This window comes from Haplochromis burtoni, unplaced genomic scaffold (genome assembly GCF_018398535.1).
Source record: "Haplochromis burtoni strain Fernald_Lab_line unplaced genomic scaffold, NCSU_Asbu1 Contig_34, whole genome shotgun sequence".
Lineage (NCBI taxonomy): Eukaryota > Metazoa > Chordata > Actinopteri > Cichliformes > Cichlidae > Haplochromis > Haplochromis burtoni.
In genome coordinates this window covers 1203078-1212100 of record NW_024582395.1, presented here as the reverse complement: position 1 = coordinate 1212100, position 9023 = coordinate 1203078, and positions in this window count along the sequence as shown.

Sequence of the window (9023 nt, the reverse complement as noted above, 5' to 3'; positions counted from 1 at the left end):
CTCCCACTACCTCTGCCCTAAAGCACACACACACACACACGTGCATACAACATGAACACATCACACATACTAAGGCACACAGATGCACACCTTGACTTGGCACCCCTCTGCCAGCACCATGCCTCGCCTATGTTTCCTTAAATCTACTATAATCATCTATGTTTGTTCTAAAGAAGCTGACAGGGGAGGCAGAAGCCAAAGAAAAAAAGGTTAGGGGGTGAAAGGACACATCGTTTCTGTTAGTCCCTTCTATAATTGAAGAAGGACAACATGTACACAAACACTCGCAGAGCAATGTTGCAAGCTAGAGTTTAGTTTGAGCTTCCTTTAGCGAGAAAGCAAAAAACAGAAAGACTGTGTAGTTGGCGCTCTGACATTTTGTAGTCAATAAATATTTTCTATGTACACTAATTTCATACTCTAAATTTACTTATGTGCACTGTTGTGTTTTTGAATTGTGTCTTAGGGCAGGGGAGTAAAAGCAAGTCATTCCAAAATACATTTTTCTTTTATCTTCAGTGTCCACAATAACTTGTTTTTGTATTAAAATGGAAAAAGAACCATACTTTCTTTTTAAGGACTCTACATCCAAACCATAGACTGTATATAGAAGATGGGCAACGTAATAGTAATGACATTGTTTTTTGGACTACTGTGCCCTAACGTTTTGTCTTTATCATACTGGCACTCCTCAAGCTCCTTTGCAGACATAAATGTCCAAATTTATTTGGGTAAGAGGATAGAGTGTTAATTTATCGGACAAAACCAGCACCCTGGAAAACTAAAAGCTCAATAACCCCAAGAGGCCCGCTTAGTTTGGTTTCATGTTAATGACATTCGCAATACAACACAGAAGTCAGCAAAACAGTCTGTGCTCATGTCCACATATAATACAACAGGAAATTTGAAATGAGATTTAGCATTTGGTCATTAAAAGAAAGAAATTATGCTGTAAAGTTTTCAAGGCCATCATGAAACACTGATTCGGATTACAAAGAAAAGAAGGAAGATTATTTTATTCACTAACAGATGGGGGGGGGAAGGCTTTGGGCAATTTGACCTGCATTTTTCATTTTCCCCAATTCAGTGTTTTATTATTTCGTGGGGCATTAAAGAAAAACAAATGTTTATAAGCTCTAAATGGCCTGAGGTGATTCAACTTTGACAGAATGCAAATGAATTAACATTTTCACATTTCCACAACAAAAGTGGAATTTTAAAATCATAGCTACTCTGCTAAATGCTACAAAATATTTATAACAATTGCTTGAGACATTAAAAAGTTTTTGAGCACTGTGATTTAAAGAGTGGATCTGTGTGTATCCTGCCCCAGGATGCACACACATGCAGTAAATTATGCATAATTTTATTTTTGCAATTGGATTTCTGATGTCCCCTGAGCAGAAAAATACAATCAATCTTAAAAATCTGTGATGTAAACAACGGAATTTTTGTGGAAGAAAAACGTCTACAGGGCATCTTTAACTGCATACAGTTTTAATCATGAAATAATGATAGCATGTCAGTAAAAATCATCACCCTGGGAAGCTTTAAAACAAATATAATTTAGATGCCAGATGCCAGACAACTACATCGTCTTCAAAACAAGACAAAGTAAACATAAACAACCAAGAAAAATGTGGAATATAATGTTATGGAGCCGTGATTTTTTTTCTCACCAGCAACCCAACAGGCTTATTATTTATGGTTTCATAGAGCGTGTCACTGTGTCTCAACATGGTTTAGCTATACTTTGTGACTGAAGGACAATAAATAAACATTATTTGGAAAATGTTGTGGCAGAAATTATAGTCATTTTAACGAAATCTATTCAAACAATGACTGTGTTGTGCGTTTGCCCACTACTGGTTCCTGTAATACGTATCAGCAGGAGTGTACTTCTCCAAAATCATACGTCAGTTTCTGTGCCAAAGCTACGGGGTTTTCTTTAGAGGGGTGGAACAACACAAAATGATTATGGTGGAAAAAATTATTTTTACCACAGGCCTGATCGCTTGACAATCATCATCATGAAAACAAAAAATAAAATAAAACTAAACTGTTTTGAGATATTTCCAGTTCACTTAGGCCCTGAAAAATCTTTAAACATTACAGCTTTCACCAAACTAGCATCATTTAACCAGGTATAACAACTCCACAGGAGCATCACGGTGTAGGAAAAATGGAACCACAATGCATTATTGTGGATGATTGCAGTGCAATTTCAGTCTCGGGTTCAGAATTGTTATATCTCTAGATAGCATGCAAACATTTTTCCTTAACTTCAACCCCAGCCTCAACATTTTAGTAAATGTAACACTTCCACATGAGTCTGCACATTACACCAGGTAGTGAGTGAGAGTCTACCTCGGCAGAGCCAATCAGACAAGAGTAAGGACCTGAAAACAGCAGCAACCAGCTCCTCTTAATAAGCCTTGTGCTGCTGGATGTATTTACATACACTTGTCTGGAAATCAGTATATTTGTGAAGAAGCTAGGTACATATAAATATATATGTAATTTTTAACCTATGCACATATATGTTTGTGTGTCCACTTCCCTATATAAATATGGCTACTGGATGGTTCTAACGTCCCCTGCTCTTATTTCATAAGAGAGTGCGGAAAACTCAGAGTCAGCACATTGGCATGAGAAAAGCCTCTGCTGGAAGCAGATCAGGTCACACATCTGCAAACCCCGCTCATGTCTATGTGTGTGGGAGACCAGCAAGGGAAAGAGTGGGTGTCTGTGTGTATATGCATGCATATGTGTATAAATAAAATCAAGCATGCGTGTCAGAGAGAGAATGACAAAAGTAATGAGCACAAGCACGAGTCCAGCAGAGTCAAATTGCTTTACAAAATTTCCAGTTGTGTTTGTGCGCACGCGGGCATACAGCGGTTTGTCTAAAGCTATCGACTATTAAATGTTTTATGTTTTAAAATCAGGTTTTTCATCTTTTACAGGTGCCTGACGGTGGTAAAGCTGCTACTAGTCAAATTTGGCCATTTCAGAGACAGTTTTTAAAAAAATTAATCAGAACTGGAAAATTAACTGTGCCATTAGGCTTTAATGATTTATTGTGATTTACTGAATAGTTCAAATTTAGTGGTTGAGGTTTTGGAGTTCAATCTAATTTGAAGGAATCAAGTCTCTATCCAGTCTAACCCCTTCCAGCTCTGTTATTTGGACTAATTATATCTGTGCAACATGTACCTTTCCCTTTTGGTCTAAATCTGCTGTTTCTCTCTGTATGTCAGACACACACAAGCACATTCTGAAAACCATGACTGAAGCCCAGGTGTACATGGATGTGTGCAAAATGTAATGGTTTCCAGAGTGCTGTTGAGCTGTCAGAGGTTTTGGAACATAACAGCTGTACTTAATGTTGTGTGTGACGACAGCGAGACACAAACCGATGGCTGTAATGTCTCTTAAAACTACTCGCCTCATGTTTTGAAATTTCTTTTCAGCTGCACAGTAGGGGCTGGTGTGTAATTGCTGTAGTTACACAGCTTTTCGCCACATGTCTCATCGTTGCTTTTCTCTGCATTAATGCAGAAGTGATCAAATAAAGCATCCAACTGAAGATGCTTTAGCTACATTAGGATGAATATTAGCAAGTTATGCATCTATAAAAATTGATGTGATGTTTAAGAGACACTGCCGACGATTTTTTTATATCTGTATTTATACAGAGAATCGATTATGGGTAAAACTTTAAAGTAAAATACTGTTTTCAAGCAACTGCACAAATGGATTTATGAGATTCTGAAGTGAAAGTAAATATGGTTCTTCTAGAAAATAAAAGGCACAAAATACACCAAAAACACACAACCTGGACTGCTCAAAGTGCAGATGGCCACAAATTTTGGGTGATGAATAAGAAGAAGCAGAGCTGGAACTCTGCCTTCTGTGTATCTCATCAGAGTGCAGTGTGCGTCCTAATCAAAACTGCAAAATGAGAAACATTGTTCTCCTGTGGTTCGTAAAACGGTCAAGCGTTCACTGATGAAGAGCAAACAAACTGAGATTAGAAGCTTGCGAAACTGGTAAATGCATGTGCTGTTAATAAAAACCCAATAAGGAGGAAAAACAAAGTCCCAGACTACTCTTTTGGCAGGTGTTTGGATGGTGGTCATTTTTCTGGAATGATATAAACTCGGTTAACCTATTAGTGCAAAGCTAAATCAATTACCATTTCTTAATATATTGTAAACAGTGAAGTCATTTAGTCAGTAAGAAGCTTGATTACATGAATGTTTGCAGTTCCTCTTAATATTATTGTACTGGTTTCATATGATATTGAGTGTCTTTGGATGGTGTTGAATCCAACTGGGCAGTTTAGGTAAATCACAGCTCAATATTGGTGGGATAAAAGAGAAAATATTTAAAAAGAAAACTGCCAATTTCTAGAGAAAATCATAATATTTGTACTCGACATGCAGTACTTCTCAAACTTTAGAAGCCAAAGAAAGCTCACACTCCACAATCATTAACAATAAAAAAGATCCCAGCTTAATTTCAGATGAACTAAAAAGTTAAGAATCGCAGTATCAGCTCTTCCTTTTGTTTATTCCCCCTTTAAGTCATATAATTCACTCCACGTTTTCCCCCAGGTGTGCCACCCCCACCACCCACATGCCCACCAATGAAACCTGTGCAGAACCACTGTCCTAATGTCTTGCGTCTACAATAACAGATATAACTGTACAGATATCATAATCACTCAATTCTGAATTTGATGCATGCAAAGACACCAAAGAAAACAAGCACCTTCTGAGCATTTTAGAATAGCTTGATCACTTTTTAAAGAAACAGCGCTTCTGTCTCATTCCAGATGTTTGTATTTCTCCACTGAGGTTTCGGTATTTGTCAGCATGCTGTTTAACACAGCGGGACTGTACTGTACAAACACCCCGGAGCTGTAATTAACGGGACTTAACGGGTAACAATAGAAAAGTATACATCCGTCACATCCAGCTATGGCTGGCATCCCATCCCAAGCTCTCCAAATTTCTCTTGCAACGCCAATTTGCAGCACAGGAAAAAAAAATCCCATTCGTTGTTGATTCTGCTGTAAGCTCTTAAAAGTGCGCACCAGAAGAACAAATGAGTTTGTGATGGGTTGGAAAGATTTTCTTTTTCTTTTTCTTTTTTTTCTTTTTTTTTTTTTGCGTAAAAGAAAGAAGTGCTGCATTTAAGCTAAGCCTCGAGACGTGCATAACATGCTTAAAATGTGGAGATTTATGGGCACAAACAACGCATTTCACTCTTTAAAAACATAAACTAACTTACTTCATCCGAAGCGTGGAGCTGAAAACTGCAAGCACGGCGCAGATTTACTTTTCAGAAGTTGCTCATCTGATGGCCAGCGCAAGCACTAACGGGTTACAAGTCCTGCTTCTTCTTCACTGCAGACTGCTCGGCCCGACTCAGTCCTCACCGGGACGACTTTTACATATCACTCAACCTCAGGATCGGACGCGTGCTTTCCTGGTGCGGTTTTTGCCTTATTTGCTGCTCATCGTCTAGACCACTTGGAGGGGTAGAGACACGCTACGTTGCTTAAACAGAGAAAGTGGGCAGTGTGTCTCGCGTAGCGATCAAGCGCCCTCATCCGCCAGCAATCCACTCTGCTCTGTTGACCACCACCACAGAGGGGGCAGCTAGGGAGAATGACTGCCGGGCCAAACTTCCAAAATAAAACCCCTTTAATACGCTGCCATGCTTTCTGGTGAGAGCAAAAGTGAAGAGAAAGTAGCGAGCTGCACGAACAGCTTATTAGAGCAGACGAACTGTACTGTGGTTGAATGGGTGTGTTTAGAATAGTTGTTTATGTTAATTGTTAATGTTTTAGATAGTTAAGAATGCGGTGAAATGTAGTTTTCTTTATTATTTAGATGATAAAGTCTTAGAAGAAAAAACGTTTTGCTTTTCTTTTTCACGTGAAATGTATATTCTCCCCCCAAAGGTTATATAACCATCAGAATAAGCCACAATGTATCCTGTCCTTGTGTGCGAAAGAGACATCGTTTAACTACAGGACACTTCCATGGTGGGGGGACTCTGTCCTAAACTGTAGCCTGTGTTGGTTCACGTGGAGTGTCCACCAGAGACGTCACGCCAAGAGAGGCTCGGCCAGGATTTCAGCTGTCAATGGGCCTAAACCCCCACACCCATAAGCAACCAGTTAGTGAGGACGACCCGCCCCGACACGTGAATAACGTTTCATGCGCCAGCTGTTGCTGCTGGTTTGCTTTCCCCCCTGAGCACTGCATCCATATACGCTGTCTCATTATCGCCACAGAGCTTTTTATTTTTTCCAACGTGTTCATGATTTCACTTCCAATCGATGATTACTCAAATGCGATCAATGCAAAAAAAAAGTTCAACTGTCTCATTAAAACTACCCAAGCCTAATTTTGGAGAGCTGCAGCCTGCAACACACGAGTGTCCACATACCCATTATGAAAGTACGGATCACAGGCTGTGTAATGTATAAAGTTGAGCTAACCCTTGCTCTCTAAAACGGCAAGGAGCTTCAGACTCCAATTACCAATATCATGATTGGAGTTTTATTAACAAAAACTGAATAACCTAGGCAAGAGGGGCACTGAGACAAAGAAAAAGACACGGAGGAGGGCACAGAGGAGAACGAGTGCTTGTATTTCCTTGGTCCCAGTGCTTTTTATCTTTCTGCCAATGCACTGATGCAGTGTTGACATAATTTGTGATGTGATGAGAAAGATATGGAATTGGCCTGTCTTTACAGAGCGGAGCTGGCCTTTTATTTTTATATCCTGTCCTCTTCTTGTTTATGAGGTCCACAACTTATAGCTATGGCTTTTCCATGTCGTTCAACTGCAGTGCGCATAAAAAACACTCAGTGAGAGACCAGGGCTGCTCCCATGCAACATAAATACTGTGAATTATAAACTAGCAGAGGAAAAAAGCTCGAACTGAAATAACTTTAATGAGGTTTGCAAGTGTTGTGCGCCATTATTCGCTGCTGATCTTTCACTCGACACGTTGTGACATTAATTAAAGAAACAGAAAGAAGAAGAAAAAAACTGGCACTGAGCATGTACTGTATTGGTGAGTTACAGTATATGACAAAGAGCTGTGATTGGAGGAGATCGGGGGTGTTCAGTGAATTACTTGCTTTGTTGCTGAATCATGTGGAGTTACGCTGTAGTGAATGTGACAGGATAACAATGGATCTGTCCCACAGACTGATGCCACTGCAAGGGCACCGGAGGGGGGTAACAGGGCTGGAATTAAGTTCCCACCATGCAACCACCTAAGCTCTGCAGGGTGTTTAGTGAGCAGTTTAGTTTTAGTCATTACAGCAGCTATCGAAGAGATGTTACTCTTTAACAATATATATCATTTGCCACTGGTTGTTAGAATAACACTGTTGAGTTTTGTTTTATTTTAGGTTTGTACTTTACACCCAAATTGCTTTAGCTTTCCTAAAACAGTTAGATACTGAGCTCTATACCAAATTGCATTCAAACTCTGATGAGTCTGTTTCCGTAGCGCACTAATGTCAGTGGCTGCTTTGACATGTCAATAATATTTATAGTATAAAAGCAGTAAATGTAAGAAAACAGTGTGCAGTGCAGAAATCCAATATGTCACTTAGTGGAATGACATGGTTCATTTAGTATGTGGAGATTAATACAGCTACAGTATGTTTTGCTTTCTTTTGGATCTCTTTGAATGCCTTTTCTGGCTGTTGCTTTAAAACTGTGTTCGATCTGCGCTGACTGCCTGAAACTACCTTTGTGCAGCATGTCACAGCTGTATTCCTGTGATCGTTTTTCTGCAGTATTGTCTTTCAATAGCCATGTAATGTATGTTTGGCTGTCTGTTTTTATTTTCCCAATAATGGAAGTGTGCCCTTTGTGTCATCCCCTTCAAGTCAACCGTAATGCATTTATAGTTTCACAGCCAACTGTGGCTATATACAACTATGTCAGCTCCTTGTCACCTATTGGATTAGGATAAAAGAGAGGAGATGGCTACAGGGGGAAAACACACACACACACACACACACACACGCACGCACGTACTAAAAACAACAGAAAATATACAGAAGGATCACACTGTTCCTGGTGCTTTATCTTCTTTAGTACAGAGTGAATGATGATTTGAACAAGCTCAAAATGATTCACAAATAATTCACTATTAATACTTCTACTAACCTGCCATGCATATGACAGCGGGAGGTAGGTGGAATGGACAGTGAAGTAGGAAGGAAATTGAAGTGAATTGGTGAGATTGCATGGGTTTAGTAAAACCCACAGAGTATCAGCATGAGAACCTCACCATGTGCAAAACAACACAATTAAGAGGGACGCTTAGCTTAATCAGTGAATGCATCATGCAAATGATGTTTTTTCTTTTTTCTAAACCTACTTTAATCTTGGCTGTTATCATAGAATACAAATCAGGGACTTAATTCTAATGAAAGGAGGAGAGAGTGAAGAAGAGGGATGATAGAACACAGAGTTGCTGCTATAAAAGAGAAGTTGGAAAAATACAGCGTGTTTAGCCCGGTGATTTGCAGTTTGAGTCAAATTAATAGTAATAATAGATACTTTGTACATTAGTCTGTATGTTTGCACTGGCATGTTTACTTATATTGTTACCTATTGTGCTTATATTAAAATGCATTATTGGTGCTTGTTTTTAAGTTTGATTAAGAAAATACGACAAAAAACCATCTAACATGCAATTCAATAATTACTTGTGCACCACTATATACAGACTGGAAAGTAAATATACAGAAAAGCAAAATATGCAACATTATGATTAATACAATATGTCAGATGTTTATTCTAAAGGTGTTGCTTTTTGTGGGTCCATAAAACCGGTTTATACAACAAATTTTTTCAGTTCATAATGAACACCAAATTTTGAAATACTTATTAGCAATCTTGCAGCTCCACCATGTTCTAAACAGGTTTTTCAAACTTCAGTGATTGACTAATGTGTGTGCTATTTCTATCAAATTA